Raw genomic sequence first — 15,276 nt, 5'->3', positions numbered from 1 at the left:
TTTGCAGATCATTGTCACTGAAGATGAAGAAATGCAAATTCAGACTTAAGTTAAAATGACTGATTTTAGAGTGATTTCTCGTTACTCCCAAGACCCTGATCATTTGCAAAGGAAAAAATCATATCCAAACTCTTTATTTTTTACTAATCCTTGGCTAAGTCATTTTGAAAATTTTCGATTTAACAGGGAAGGGGCTTTTTCAGCAAACTTTTTATTGAACTGTAACGTAGAGTCACATGAGTTTGACAGATCAGTAGTGCACAGCTTGATGAGTTTCCACAAATCGAGCTTTAAGAAACAGAACATGGAGTTCCCGTCGTGGTGCAGCAGAAACGAATCCGTCTAGAAACCCTGAGGATGCATGTTCGATCCCTGGCCTTGCTCAGTGGGTTAAGGATCTAGCGTTGCCGTGAGCTGTGGTGTAGGTCACAGATATGACTCGGATCCCACATTGTAGGCTGGTGGCTACAGCTCCAATACACCCCCTAGCCTGGGATCATCCATATACCGAGGGTGTGGCCCTTAAAAAAAAAACAAAAAATGAATATCTATGACCCACAATCCACCAAACATTGTCAAAACTTAATATGATACTACATGTCACATTTTGCTGTGGCTTTTTTTTTAAGAAAAATTTTATTTTATTTTATTTTATTTATATTTTTGGTAATACTCACAGCATATGGAAACTCTCAGGCCAGGGATCGAATCCAAGCTGCAACTGTAGCAATGTCAGATCCCCAATCTACTAGGCCAGGCCAGGGATTGAACATGTGCCTCCACAGCAACCCCATCCACTGCAGTCAGGTTCCCAACCTACTGTGCCACAATGGGAACTCCTACAGAAAAAATTTAAATATACTTGGGACATTCTAGGTAAAAGGAGATCTTTTTTTTACTTTTTTTTTTGCTTTTCATGGCATATGGAGGTTCCCAGGCTAGGGGTCCAATCAAAGCTGTAGCCACCAGACTACACCACAGCCATAGTAACACTGGATCCAGACTGCTTCTATAAACTACACCACAGCTCACAGCAATGCCGGATCCTTAACCCACTGAGCAAGGTCAGGGATCAAACCCAAATCCTCATGGACCCTAGTCGGGTTCGTTAACCCCTGAGCCACGAAGGGAACTCCAAAGGAGGTCTTAATGAACAAGTTTCACCAGACATCCACAAATATCATTAAAGCACCTACCGTGTGCCAGGCCCTTTCACGTGCTTCTCTCTTTATTTGAAAATAACACATGTACATGATTACAAAAATGTAAATGATACAAAAGAATATGCAGGGGTAAGTAGAAATAAATCTGACTAGTATCCATGAGGATGTGGGTTCGATCCCTGGCCTCGCTCAGGGGTTGGGGATCCAGAGTTGCATGAGCTATGGTGTAGATCACAGACTCGGATCAGACCCCTTGTTGCTGTAGCTGTGGTGTAGGCCAGCAGCTGTAGCTCTGATTCAACCCTTGGCCTGGGAACCTCCATATGCCACAGGTGCGGCCCTAAAAAAAGCAGAAAATAAGAGAACATACAGGGGTATGGAAGTTCCTTAACTTCTCTCCTTAGGGGCAAATACAATGATCAGTTTATAGTGTAATCTTCCAACTACCAGTTTATAGTGTAATCTTCCAATCTGGAAGATGTGTCTTTATTATGTATGTATACCAAAATGTGATTGGATGTGGATATATGGGCGTATGTATGTATATAAGGATTATATAAAGCTCTATCTATGTATTGGCTGTCTATATGGGATATTGTACATCTCTCTTTATATATTCTTAACTATATAATTCTTTTTTTTTTTTGTCTTTTTAGGGCCGCACCCTAGACGTATGGAGGTTCCCAGTCTAGGGGTCCAGTCGGAGCTGTAGCCAACAGCCTACAACCACAGCCACAGCAACTCGGGATCCAAGCCTCATCTGCGACCTACACCACAGCTCCCAGCAAGGCCGGATCCTTAACCCACTGAGCAAGGCCAGGGTTCGAACCCGCAACCTCATGGTTTCTAGTCGGATTCGTTTCCGCTGCGCCACGACGGGAACTCCTTATCTATATAATTCTTAAACATGCACATACATCTATATCCTTTTACATAGCTATGTCTATGGAATAGACAGATGGAATAGTGTGTGTGTGTATTTGTGTTCAGTGGCTGTGGTGTAGGCTGGCAGCTGCAGCTCCGATTGGACCCCATTATAGGTCATTACAAGATATTCAATATAGTTACTTGTGCTATACGGTAGGATCTTGTTGTTTATCTATGTATTTCTTTTATTTTTTACTGCCCCACCTGCAACGCATGGAAGTTCCTGGGCTAGGGGTCGAATCAGAGCTGCATCTTCGACCTATATCACAGCCTGTGGCAATGCCAGATCCTTAACCCACTGAGCAAGGCGGGGGTCAAAACCCACGTCCTGGAGTTCCCGTCATGGCGCAGTGGTTAACAAATCCGACTAGGAACCATGAAGTGGCAGGTTTGATCCCTGGCCTTGCTCAGTGGGTTAAGGATCCAGCATTGCCATGAGCTGTGGTGTAGGTGGAAGACACGGCTTGGATCCGGCGTTGCTGTGGCTCTGGCGTAGGCTGGTGGCTATGGCTCCAATTTGACCCCTAGCCTGGGAACCTCCATATGCCGCGAGAGCGGCCCGAGAAATGGCAAAAAGACCAAAACAAAAACAAAAACAAAAAAAACCCACATCCTCATGGAGACTAGTCGGTTTCTTAACCTGCTGAACCACAAGGGAACTCCATTGTTATTTATGTATTTTATGTACAGTAGTGTGTACCTGTTAATCCCGAATTCCAAATTCAGCTCTCCTTCCTCCCCTTCATTTTTTTTTTTTTTTTTAGGGCCACACCTGCAGTATACGGAGGTTCCCAGGCTAGGGGTCTAATCAGAGCTACAGCTGCCAGCCTATACCACAGTCACAGCCACAGCAGAACCAAGCCACATCTTCGACCTACACCACAGCTCACGGCAATGCTGGATCCTTAACCCACTGAGTGAGGCCAGGGATCGAACCTGCAACGTCATGGTTCCTGGTCAGATTCGTTTCCCCTGCGCCACAATGGGAACTCCCACTTCATTCTTTTCTTTTTTTTGGTCTTTGTGTTTTTAGGCCTCATCTGGCGCATATGGAAATTTCCAGACAAGGGGTCAAATTGGAGCCCTAGCCGCTGGCCTATGCCACAGCCACAGCAATGCCCGTAGGAGTTCCCGTCGTGGCGCAGTGGTTAACAAATCCAACTAGGAACCATGAGGTTGCGGGTTCGGTCCCTGCCCTTGCTCAGTGGGTTAATGATCCGGCGTTGCCGTGAGCTGTGGTGTAGGTTGCAGATGCGGCTCGGATCTCACGTTGCTGTGGCTCTGGCGTAGGCCAGTAGCTACAGCTCTGATTAGACCCCTAGCCTGGGAACCTCCATATGCCGTGGGATCGGCCCAAGAAGTAGCAAAAAGACAAAAAAAAAAAAAAAAAAAAAGCAATGCCAGATGGGAGCCACACCCATGACCTACACCGCAGCTTGCAGCATTGGCGGATCCTTTAACCCACTGAGTGAGGCCAGCGATGGAACCCCATGTCCTCATGGATACTAGTTGGATTCTTAGCCCACAGTGCCACAACTGGAACTCCAGGAATACCTCTTTTTTCTTTCTTTCTCTCTCTTTTTTTTTTTTTTTTTTAGATCTTTTTAAGACCACACCTATGGCATGGAGGGTTCCCAGGCTAGAGGTAGAATCAGAGCTGCAGCCTTCAGCCTACACCACAGCAAAACCACTGAGCCACGATGGGAACTCCCATGTCCCAACTTTAGAGAAGCGGATGTTGATGTCCTAAGAGACTAAGCAACTTGCCTAGGATCACATCGATAGCCTGTATTTTAACCCAAATTTATTTCACAGCCTTCTGGACGTCAAGAGAGTTGCTGTTTTAGAACGAGACACTAACAATTTTTTTTTTTTGTCTTTTTGTCATTTCTTGGGCCGCTCCTACAGCATATGGAGGTTCCCAGGCTAGGGCTCCAATACGCCAGAGCCACAGCAACGTCGGATCCAAGCCGAGTCTGCAACGTACACCACAGATCACGGCAACGCCAGATCCTTTAACCCACCGAGCAAGGCCAGGGACCGAACCCGCAACCTCATGGTTCTTAGTCGGATTCGTTAACCACTGAGCCATGACAGGAACTCCCCTAACAATTTTTGAGTTAAGACAACCTGGTGTTCTGAAGAGGATGAATGGCAATGATGCAGAAGAGTGAAAAAAAGCAAAATACAAAAACCCTAAGAATATCTTCCTTTGTGAGCATAATTAGGCTCCCTAACTGGAGCCAAGCAGAAGGTGGGTGTTTTTAATGGGTGACTTTTGTTAATGCCTAGATTTTGATGACTTGAGGGCCAGAAGCACACCCTGGAGGAACTTTGATCAGTTGGCATCCTGGGTTCCTGGGGGCGTCACATTACCCTTATCGGATTGCTTCTCTGTAATAATGCAACCAGCAAGCAGAAAGGTGATTATCATTACAGGCATTTGAAGAGCAATTTCAAATGCATAAAAGCATCTGAAGCTCATAACCAACTTGCAGGTAGGCAGGAAAAGCAACTATTAGTAACCTCATTTTGTAGATGAGAAAACCAAGACTCATAAAGGGCAGGCAATGGTCAAACTAGGGACAGAGTGAGGTCCTAAAATGAGGTCCTCTAATGGAGAGGCCACAGAAGACTCTACAGGATGTATTTTTATTTTATTTTATTTTATTTTATTTTTGTCTTTTTAGGGCCACACCTGTGGCATATGGAGGTTCCCAGGCTAGGGGGTCCAATCAGAGCTGCAGCCGCCGGCCTACACCACAGCCACAGCAACACAGGATCCAAGACATGTCGGCGACCTACACCACAGTTCCCAGCAAGGCCGGATCCTTAACCCACTGAGTGGGGCCAGGGATCGAACCTGTGTCCCCATGGATACCAATAGGGTTCATTAACCACTGAGCAACAACGGGAACTCCTGTTTTATTTTCTAATATTGACCACAGTGGGATACATCATAATTTGGAAGGGGAGTGGACTGAAAGGAGGCAGAGAACAGAGCACAGGGGCAGGGGAGGAGGTGGCAGTGAGATTCCTCTCGGGGGAGTTCCCGCTGTCACTCAGTAGGTTAAGGACCTGATGCTGTCTCTGTGAGGATTCAGGCTCCATCCCTGGCCTCACTTGGTGGGTTAAGGATCTGGGATTGCTGCAAGCTGCAGTGTAGGTTGCAGATGCGGCTTAGATCTGGTGTCTCAATGGCTGTGGTGTATGCCTCAGCTGCAGCTCTGATTTGATCTCTAGCTCAGGAACTTCCATATGCCTCAGGTGCATGGATAAAAGAAAAAGGGTTCTTTTCATTATTATTATTGAAAGACAACATACATACAGCTGAGTGCACCAACTGTCTTGACTTCTACCATCATCTATTAGTTTTGCCTATTCTTGAGTTTCATATAAAAATAGGAGTTCCCTGGTGGCTCAGCAGGTTAGGGATCCGATATTCTCACTACTGTGACTTGGGTTTGATCCCTGGCCCTGGAACTTCTCGGCAGCCAAAAAATAAATAAATAAGATATGTCCTCTTTTTTGTCTGGCTGCTTTCACTTGTATAAGCTGATCGCATATTTTGAAATTAAGCCCTTGTTGGTGGGTTGCATCATTTGCAAATATCTTCTCCCATTCTGGTCCCATTCCCGTCTGGTCTTTTTTGTTTTTGTCTTTTTAGGGCTGCATCCACAGCATATGGAGGCTTCCAGGCTAGGTATGCAGCTGCCACAGCAACACCAGATGCAAGCCATGTCTGCAACCTACACCACAGCTCATGGCAACACCAGATCCTTAACCCACTAAGCAGGGCCAGGGATCGAACCTGAGTCCTCTTGGATACTGGTCAGATTCGTTTCCTCTGAGCCACGATGGGAACTCATAGACTGTCTTTTTATTTCTTTTATGGTTTGGCTTGCTTTCAGAAGCCTATGAGATTTCATCCATGTTGTTCCTGAACCAGAAGTTCCTTCTTTTTGATTATTGAATAATCTTCAATTTCATGACTACATCAAACAATGTATTAATTTTCCTGTTGATATGGATTGTTTCCAGTGTGGGGCTATTATGAATAAAGCTTTTTTTTTTTTTTTTTTGGTCTTTTTGCCTTTTCTAGGACCACTTGCACGGCATATGGAGGTTCCCAGGCTGGGGGTCGAATCGGAGCCGTAGCCACCGGCCTACACCAAAGCCACTGCAACAAGGGATCCGAGCCTCGTCTGCGACCTACACCACAGCTCACAGCAACGCTGGATCCTTAACCCACTGAGCAAGGCCAGGGATGGAACCTGAAACCTCATGGTTCCTAGTCGGATTCGTTAACCACTGCGCCACGATGGGAACTCCTGAATAAATCTTTTATGACCATTTTTATACAAATCTTTTTGTGTACATAAATATTTATCTTCTTGGGTGGGAAACCTGAATCATAGAATAAATATATTTTCAGCTTCAGTAAATACCACTGTGCTCCAAGTGTATTTATAAAGGAAAAATAGAAAAATTTTTTATCAGAAATGTGTATTTAAATATGTAAATGTTGAGACGTGATTTCCCTAGAAAATATAAAGAACAGAGATTTGCATCTATTTGTAATGACATGATTTGGATTTATGAAATTATCATAGGAAAAAATGTTGGATTTTTTTCCTTTATAGTTGACTTTTTTGGGGGGGAGTCCTTTTAGTATCATGGATACTAGTCAGGTTTGTTACCAAAGAGCCACAATGGGAACTCCTATAGTTGACATTTTGAAATAAATATATGTATGCATACTTAGCACTTTTATATATGTTTACAATCACAGTGAATGAGGCACTGGGTGTTGCTTTAGTGAGGGGATTTTCCAAATATAGCATAAAAGCTCTTGGTAAATGTCCAAACAAAACAAAATACAGTCTTCCTTCAATGAACGCGATAGCTGAAATCCTGGAAAATTCATGTACATTAAAGCCAAGCAAGATATACATCGAGTTCACATGTAAAATGGAGTTAGATGTCTGGGGTGGGGGGATCCTGAAAAGCCACCAGATGTAGGAGAATCACTCTTCACAAAGGACCATGTCGTGCATGGCAGGATGGCTTGGCCTTCACCCTCTAAAGGGCTCTGTCCCATTTACATTGAGAATCAAAACCCCATAAACTTCCTCGGCATTCTCATCATGGCGCAGCGATGAAGGAATCTGACTAGGAACCATGATGTTGCGGGTTTGATCCCTGACCTTGCTCAGTGGGTTAAGGATCTGGCGTTGCTGTGAGCTGTGGTGTAGGTTGCAGACGTGGCTTGGATCTGGCGTTGCTGTGGTTCTAGCGTAAGCCAGCGGCTATAGCTCTGATTGGACCCCTAGCCTGGGACCCTCCATATGCCGAAGGAGCAGCCCAAGAAATGGCAAAAAAGACAAAAAACAAAAACAAAAACCCATAAACTTCCTAAATGACCATCGGGGGCAGTACCACCCCATTTAGTACCATTTAGTACTGTTCAATTTTTTTTTTTTTTTTTTTTTTTTTTTTGCTTTTTAGGGCTGCATCCAAGGCATGTGGAGGTTCCCAGGCTAGGGGTCAAGTCTGAGCTGTAGCTGCCAGCCTACACCACAGCCACAGCAATGCAGGATCTGAGCTGAGTCTGCAAGCTACACCACAGCTCGCAGCAACGTGAGATCTTTAACCCACAGAGCAAGGCCAGGGATCAAACCTGCATCCTCATGGATGCTAGTCAGATTCGTTAACTGCTGAGCCACAACAGGAACTCCCAAAAGCTCTTCTGTAAGAACAACAACCTTTCATGGCTTATTATATTTAACTTAACTAAATATTAGATACAATTAACAGTTCAGTTTTTTCAGTCATACTAACCATATTTCAACTGCTTAAAAACCACAGGTGGCACTACTGTACAGCACAGGAAAATCTACTCATGGTTTGAAATAACCTATATGGAAAAAGAATGGATACATTATACGAAGCACAGGAAAATCTACTCATGGTTTGAAATAACCTATATGGAAAAAGAATGGATACATCATACGACTGATTCACTTTACTGTATACCTGAAAGTAATACAACATTGTAAATCAACTATACTCCAATAAAATAAAATTTAAAAATAAATGTTGCAAAAACTACCCACAGAGAAAAGCCCAGATCCAGATGGTTTTACTAGTTGATTCTACAAATATTAAAGAATTGATACCAGTTCTTCACAAATTCTTCCAAAGAATAAGAGAGAACATTTCCCAACACATTCTACGAGGCTTGCATTGCCCTGATACCAAAACCAGACAAAAATGACACAAGAAAAGAAAATTATAGACCAGGAGTTCCCATCATGGCGCAGCAGAAACAAATCCGACTAGGAACTGTGACGTTGCAGGTTCAATCCCTGGCCTCGATCAGTGGGTTAAGGATCTGGTGTTGCCATGAGCTGTGATGTAGGTCGCAGACATGGTTCAGATCTGGTGTTGCTGTGGCTCTGGCATAGGCCAGCAGCAACAGCTCCGATTAGACCCCTAGCCTGGGAACCTCCATATGCCTTGGGTGTGGCCCTAAAAAGACAAAAAAAAAAAAAAAGAAAAGAAAATTACAGACCAATTTCTCTTATGAATTTATCTTTTTTTTTTTCCTTTTCTAGTGCCAAAACCTCGTCCTCATGGATACTAGCTGAGTTTGTTGCCACTGAGCCACCAGGGGAACTCCTAATGCCTTATTTCTAATCTGAAATAAAAGGCAATCCAATTAGAAAGATTTGCAGAGGATGTCATCTTCTACATAGAAAATCCTAAGGAACCTACAAAAACCTATTTGAACTAATAACAAGTTCAGCAGGGTTGGAAGATAAAAAAATCAATAGATAAAAATCAAATGTATTGCTATACTCCCATAATGAACAATCCAGAAATAAAATTAGGAAAATAATTCTGCATTGTAAATCAACTATAATTTAATTTTAAAAAAAGAAAAAGGAAATTAGTTCCATGTACAAAAAAATAAAATACTTAGAAATAAATTTAACAAAAGAGATGAAAAATATATATGATGAATATGGGAAAGCATTGTTGAAAGAAAAAAAAAATTGAAACAAGTGAAAAGACATCCCATGGTCATGGATCAGAAGAGACAAGATTGTTAAGATGGCAACACTTCCCAAATTTATACTCAGATCCAGTGTAATTCCTATCAAAATCGCAGCTGGCTTCTTCACAGAAATTGACCAGCTCATCTTCAAATTCATAAAACAATCTTGGAAAAGCACAAAATTGGAGGATTCTCACTTCTCAATTTCAAAAAAACCACTCCGAAATTACAGTAATCAAGACAATGTTGTACCGGCATAAGAAAAGACTCAAACTGAGACTCTAGAAATGAGCCCTGACGTTTACAGTCAACTGATTTTTCAATAAGGTACCAAAAGAAATCAATAGGGAGAGTCTTTTCAACAAGTGATTCTGGGACCACTGGATATTCACATGCAAAAGAATGACCCTGGACCCTGAAGTGGGGGTCCCCGAGACCACACCCACTTTCAGTGATTTGCTAGCAAGACTAACAGAACTCAGCATATAATTGTACGCATAGCTATGATTTATTACAGCGAAAGGAAATGAAGCGAAACAAGGAAAGGGTAAAGGAAAGAGTATGGGATGCAGTCTGGGAGAAAGCAGACCCAAGCTCTCAAGGGTCCTCTCCCAGTGGAGTCACATAGGATACATGTAGCTCTGCAAGCAATGAGTTGTAACAACGACTATGAAATGTTGCCAACTAGGGAAGCCTGTTAAGAGTCAGTGCCAGGGTTCTCATAGGGGCCAGTCACACAGGCACTCTAACTAGCATGCACCAAAATTCCCGATTCTCAGAAGGAAAGCAGATAAACCACACTGTTCGTGGAACCTGTTTAGGAGGTGAGAGTCATTCTCATTCATTAATGGTGGGAAACCTCCAGCCAAAGGTCATTCTTGCAAGCAGACTTTGTAAGTTTAGCAGTATGTTATGCTAACTTTTTTTTTTTTTTTTTTTTTTTTTTTTTTTTTTTTTTAGGCTTGGGGTCACATCAGAGCTGTAGCCGCTGGCCTACACCACAGCCACAGCAACGCAGGATCCGAGCCACGTCGGAGACCTACACCACAGCTCACAGCAATGCTGGATCCTTAACCTACTGAGCAAGGCCAGGGATCAAACCTGCATTCTCACGGATGCTAGTTGGATTCATTTCTGCTGAGCCACAGTGGGAACTCCTGTTAACTCTTCTTTTGATTTATTATTACTGTTATTATCATTATCATTTTGCTATTTAGAGCCATACCTGCAGCATATGGAGGGTCCCAGGCTAGGGGTGGAATCAGAGCAACGGTTGCTGGCCTACACCACAGCCACAGGAATTCGGGATCGGAGCTGTGTCTGCAACCTACACCACAGCTCAAGGCAACACAGGATCCTTAACCCACTGAGGGAGGCCAGGGATCCAACTCGCAACCTCATGGTTCCTAGTCAGATTTGTTTCCTCTGCGCCATGACGGGAACTCCTATTATTATTTTTTTAAAAAACTTTATTGGAGTAACTCTTTTCTGGACAGATGCATACCTCACATTATAAGCAAAAACAAAAGAAAACACCCCCCCCAAAAAATCCTCAAAAATCTCAAAATGGATCAAAGACCTAAAAATGTAAGAGTTAAATGTGAGAGTTAAAACTATAAGCTCAGAAGAAAACAGAGAAGTAATTCTTCTCTGGACCTTGGATTTGGCAATGTCTATTTATTTATTTATGTATTTATTTTTCTTCCTTCCTTCCTTTGTTTTTTTAGGGCCATACCTGCGGCATATGGAAGTTCCCGGGCTATGAGTTGAATAGGAGCTGCAGCTGCTGGCCTATACCAAGCCACAGCAATGCCAGATCCTAGCCGAATCTGTGAACTACACCACCACTTTTGCAGCAGTGCTGGATCCTTAACCCACTGAGTGAGGGCAGGGATCGAACTCGCAACCTCATGGTTCCTAGTCGGATTCCTTAACCACTGTGCCACGACGGGAACTCCTCCCTCCCCCATTTTAATGAGCAATATTTGACATACATCGTTGTATAAGTTTACGATGGCTTGGTTTACATATATTGTCAAAAGATTGCAATAGTTCAGCTAAAAATAGGAAAAAATTTTCTCCTTGTGGTGAGAACTCAATAATTTTCCCATATTTCATACAGCTGTGCCAGCTACAGTCTTCATGTTGTACAATATGTTCTTGGCACCCACTTATAACTGGAGGTTTTTGTTTGTTTGTTTGGTCTTTTTAGGGCCTCACCCACAGCACATGGAAGTTCCCAGGCTAGGAGTCCAACCAGAGCTACAGCTGCCGGCCTACACCACAGCCACAGCCACACCAGATCCAAGTCGTGTCTTTGACCTACACCACAGCTCACAGTGACACCAGATCCACTGAGGGAGGCCGGGGATCAAACCCGCAACCTCATGGTTCCTAGTCGGATTCATTTACATGGCGCCACAATGGGAACTATGAGGATATCTTTTCAAATTAGTTTTTTTTTTTGTTTCCTTTGGATATATTTCCAGGAGTGGAACTGCTGCATCATATGGTAGTTCTTTTAATGTTTTGAGGCTCGTCTATACTGTTTTCCTTACTGGCTGGGGAAATTTACAATCTCACCAACAGTGGGCAAGGATTCATTTTCTCTATATCCACACCAGCATTCATTATCTCTGGTCTTTTTTTTTTTTTTTTTTTTTTCTGTCTTTTAGAGCTGCACCCGCAGCATATAGAGATTCCCAGGCTAGGGATTGAATCGGAGCTGTTGCCACTGGCCTATGCCACAGCCACAGCAACGCCAGATCCAAGCCTCATCTGTGATCTACACCACAGCTCACCACAATGCCAGATCCTTAACCTACTAAGAGAGGCCAGGGATCGAACCTGTGTCCTCATGGATGCGAGTCAGATTTGTTTCCATTGAGCCATGATGGGAACTCCTCTGGTCTTTTTGATGACTATTCTAACAGGCATGAGGTGACAGCTCATTGTGGTTTTGATTTGCATTTCTCTCATGACTAGCGATGTGAAGCATCTTTTCAAGTACCTGTTGGCCTTTCGTATATCCTCTTTGGAGGAATATCTTTTCAGCTCCTTTGCCCTTCTTTAAATTGGGTTATTTGCTTTTTTTTTTTTTTTTTTTGCTCTTGGGTTGTATGATTTCTTTATGTTTTTTTTTGTCTTTATTTATTTTCTGCTGTACAGCATGGGGACCAAGTTACACATACATGTATACATACTTTCTCCTCCCATTGTTGCAATGTAAGTATCTTCTTTCGTCTTTTCTAAATTTAACTATGGTTGACATACAATTTTTTGGGGGGGGCCTTTTTAGGGCTGCACCTGCAGCATATGGAGGTTCCCAGGCTAGGGGTTGATTCGGAGCTGAAGCTGCCAGTCTACACCACAGCCACAGCAACACCAATCTGAGCCTCGTCTGTGACCTACACCACAGCTCACGGCAGAATTTTTTTTTTTTTTTTTTTTTTGTCTTTTGTCTTTTTGTCTTTTGTTGTTGTTGTTGTTGTTGCTATTTCTTGGGCCGCTCCCGCGGCATATGGAGGTTCCCAGGCTAGGGGTTGAATCGGAGCTGTAGCCACCGGCCTACGCCAGAGCCACAGCAACGCGGGATCTGAGCCACGTCTGCAACCTACACCACAGCTCACGGCAACGCCGGATCGTTAACCCACTGAGCAAGGGCAGGGACCGAACCCGCAACCTCATGGTTCCTAGCCGGATTCGTTAACCACTGCGCCACGACGGGAACTCCAGAATTTTTTAATGTAATAAAATAATCAAATAAAAGCCTAGCTATTGGAGTGTAAAACGAACATTCAGTTACCCCCAAGATTAGCCCATCTCTGCCAGTGATGCTTGTGGCCCATATGCGGGGAAATGAGGACATCGTGGTTGACAGTATGAACTTTGGAAGCGGAGAAATCTGGTTTTGGAGTCCCAACTCTGCCATCAGTAGCTCTATAATCTTGGGCAGGTCTTTTTACCTTTTTGCACCTCAATTTCTTGATCTGTCAAATGGGAATAACCATAGTACCAACACATCAAAAGGTGGTTGTGGAAATCACATGAGCTCCTGGGAAAGCAGAACAACTCAGTAAATTAGATCGTGCTGTGGTTTGAATCCTGCCTTTACCTTTTATATCGCATTATGCCAGTGTTTTTCAAACTTTAGTATGCACCAGAGAGCTTGTTAAAATGCAGATTTCTTGAGTTCCCATTGTGACTCTGTGGTAATGAACCCGACTTGTATCCATGAGGATGTGGGTTCAATCCCTGGCCAGACTCGGTAGGTTAAGATCCAGTGTTGCCGTGAGCTGTGGTGTATGTCACAGATGCAGCTCGGGTCTCTTGTCGCTGTGGCTGTGGGGTGGGCTGGCAGCTGCAGCTCCAAGTCAGCCCCTAACTTGGAAACTTCCATATGCTGCAGGTGCAGACATAAAAAAAATGCAGATTTCTGGGTTAATATCCAAAATATACATTAAAAAGAACCTACTGTGCACAGGAAATCTACTCAATAGTTTGTAATAACCTATCTGGGAAAAAAGAATGGCTATATTTTTAGGTATGACAGATTCACTTTGTTGTACACCTAAAACTAATAAAACATTGTACATGAAGTTCCTGTCCTGGCACAGCAAAAACAAATCTGACTAGCAACCATGAGATCTTGGGTTCAATCCCTGGCCTCAATCAGTGGGTTAAGGATCTGGCATTGCTGTGAGCTGTGGTGTAGGTCACAGTCAAGGCTCAGATCTTGCGTGGCTGTGGCTGTGGCTGTGGCGGGCAACTGCACCTCTGATTTGACCCCTAGCCTGGCAACTTCCATATGCTGTGGGTGTGGCCCTAAAAGGCAACAACAACTATATATATATATATATAATTATTATTTATATATTAATATATGAAATAGATAATATATATATTTATAAAACGGTTTGTGCATTTTATTTATTTATTTATTTTCTGTCTCTTTGCCTTTTCTAGGGCCGCTCCCGCGGCATATGGAGGTTCCCAGGCTAGGGGTCTAATCAGAGCTGTAGCCTCTGGCCTATGCCACAGCCACAGCAACACGGGATCCGAGCTGTGTCTGTGACCTACACCACAGCTCACGGCAACGCCGGATCCTTAACCCACTGAGCAAGGCCAGGGATCGAACCCGCAATCTTATGGTTCCTAATCGGATCCGTTAACCACTGCACCAAGATGGGAACTTCTGTACATCTTACTTTAAATAAGACTATAAAAAGACTGGATTCTTGGGAGCTGTCTTGTGGTGCAGTGAGTTAAGGATCCAGTAGCTGTAGCACAGCTTTGATTCCTGGCCTGGGAACTTTCCCAGGCCACCAGTGCAGCAAAAAAATAAAAATAAAAAAAAGACTGGAGTCTAGTGGAAAATGTGCATGCTGAAATATTTAGAGGGAGGTGCATGGCACTCATCTCCTTAGTGTGTAATGCATCACAAAAATAAGTTGAATTGAGGAAAGGACAGATGTGCACGGAAGGCTGGATGCATGACAAAGCAACTGGCAAAACAGTCACCATAGAACCCAGCTGGTGCCTACACCTGTACTCACTGCGCAAGTTCTTTCAACTTCTCTGTAGGTTTGGAAACTTAAGTGTTGGGGGAAAAAATGTATAGAGATTGTCCTACACAGTGAATGAATGAGGAAATGACTAAGTGAATGAATAAGCAAAGCCTCCAACACTAGACAATTTGGAGTTCCCTGGTGGCCCGGCAGGTTAAGGACCTGGTGTTGCTGCTGCTGTGGCTCTGGTTACTGTGGTGGCGCAGGTTCGATCCCTGACCCAGGAACTTCTGCATGCTGTGGGTGCAGCCAAAAAAAAAAAAAAAAAAAAAAAAAGACTAGACAATTTGCTGAAATGCTTTCTTTACACGCTCCTCTACGTATTCCAAAGCGAGCTTATTGCTTTTCTTTTTTCTTTTTTTTTTTTTTTTGTCCTTTTCTAGGGCCGCTTCCCGAGGCATATGGAGGTTCCCAGGCTACGGGTCAAATCAGAGCTGTAGACACCGGCCTACGCCAGAGCCACAGCAAATCAGGATCCGAGCCACGTCTGCAACCTACACCACAGCTCACAGCAATGCCAGATCCTTACTTAACCCACTGAGCAAGGGCAGGGATCGAA

This window comes from Sus scrofa, chromosome 3 (assembly GCF_000003025.6).
Source record: "Sus scrofa isolate TJ Tabasco breed Duroc chromosome 3, Sscrofa11.1, whole genome shotgun sequence".
NCBI lineage: Eukaryota > Metazoa > Chordata > Mammalia > Artiodactyla > Suidae > Sus > Sus scrofa.
The sequence above is the reverse complement of the archived record's forward strand: the minus strand, read 5'-3'. Positions refer to the sequence as shown.